Raw genomic sequence first — 1,977 nt, forward strand, 5'->3', positions numbered from 1 at the left:
CCTTCATCCAATGAGGATCCTACTGAGGAGTATGATGAGGATTACTGGAAGGAAAGAGCTATAGAGATTGCTATGCAGGATGACATATATTCAAGTCATTCCATCAACAACACGTCTCCACCATCGATCGACAGAGTTCACTCAGCATCGGTCGATACCCACCCTCATCCAGCAAAACGTTCTTATGCATCGATCGATGCCATACCTGGTACATCGATCGATATTAAAGTCGCCGCCTTTGAAAAGGAAAAAGGAAATATTCCAATTCCAAGTAGGTTTACCAATACCTATATAAGGAGTTTTGCACCCAAGATTATTTTTCACGACACCGAAGTAGAAAAGATGAATGCTCCCACAAACCAATCAGAAGGAACATCCAGGAGGAGCATTCGATCCAAAAACCCTAGTTCAGCAGACAAACCTTTACCCTCGATCGATACTCCAGTATCAAATCGATCGATTCTCATTCTAAACCAAAACTTTCTTTATTTACTAAGAAGAATATGAGTATTGATTACGATTTTCTAACTCCTAATGAATTTGGTATTTTCAGGGACCCAGATGACCATGCAAGAGCTATGGATGGAAGGATTCTATAAGTATCCAGAGAGGACATAGCAGATATTCTTCAGTTGACCAATGGACCAGACAACTTGTTTATGCAGCAACACAGCATTCCGGACAACATTCCAGCTGTTCCAGACGAATATCCAAGGGCCGACACAACAGAAATTGGTTCACACCAATCGTGCCGACTAGTTGGCCAAGCATCGATCGACAAGGTTACTCCTACATCGTTCGACCAATGGACCAGACAACTTGTTTATGCAGCAACACAGCATTCCGGACAACATTCCAGCTGTTCCAGACGAATATCCAAGGGCCGACACAACAGAAATTGGTTCACACCAATCGTGCCGACTAGTTGGCCAAGCATCGATCGACAAGGTTACTCCTACATCGTTCGACAGGGTAACACCAATGTCGCTCGACAAGGCACCTTCACAATCGATCGACACGATGAGGACAGAGATTGAGAGTATGCAGCACAACCTTGAGAATGAAGCAACGACATCACCATCGATCGACGCCAACAAATCTACATCGATCGACGTCAAGCAACATACATCCCAGATCCCTACAGAACCAGAAAGTTTGGCAGAGAAGAAGGATGAATGGGAGATCGCATACATCAACACGAGGATTAACGACGTATACAACCCTCTCAACAACAATGTGGACTGGTTAAGCACGAGAATTGATCTGCTACAGCAAGATTTGGACACCATTCGCAAGAAGGATCCACAGCCAGCCACATCGATCGATATCCGCACCATCACATCGATCGACAGCAAGTTCGCAGCCATGGAAGATAGGTTACAAACATACGAGGATACGCACGACCGTTTCACCTCACCTATCATGCGATACTTGGACACCTTGTCTACACAAATGATGAATTTCCAGAGGGACATTGGCAAGCTTAATGATCAACATGATTTTCAGGAAGAAGGTTCAACATCGATCGATAGGTTCCGCATGGCATCGCTCGACGGGAAGAAACGTACAGAAAATCTTCCCTACACAACAGCAGAAGTTGATCAGATCACATCAAAGCTTTACACATATATAGACACCATGGAGGAACGACTTGAGAAGCGGTGTGATGACATCTACTTTCCATTCAATGTCAGACTCGGTGGACTGGATAGCCAAGCAGAGTGGTTACAGAAGGAAGTCAAAGCCATTCAGAGGGAACTCGCATCTCAACACCAGATATCAGAATCGATCGACAGAGCACGCCCCAAATCGATCGACAATACCGCACCAGAAACGATCGATAGACACTTAGTCGCATCGATCGATACCATGTCTACACCAGACGACGAGCAGCTGATACAAAACAAAATGAAGTCAATGCATGAGGAACTGAACGAGCTATCAGAATATGCCTACGACAAGATAGGATGGCATCAG

This window comes from Brassica oleracea, chromosome C8, assembly GCF_000695525.1.
Source record: "Brassica oleracea var. oleracea cultivar TO1000 chromosome C8, BOL, whole genome shotgun sequence".
In the NCBI taxonomy this organism is placed as follows: domain Eukaryota; kingdom Viridiplantae; phylum Streptophyta; class Magnoliopsida; order Brassicales; family Brassicaceae; genus Brassica; species Brassica oleracea.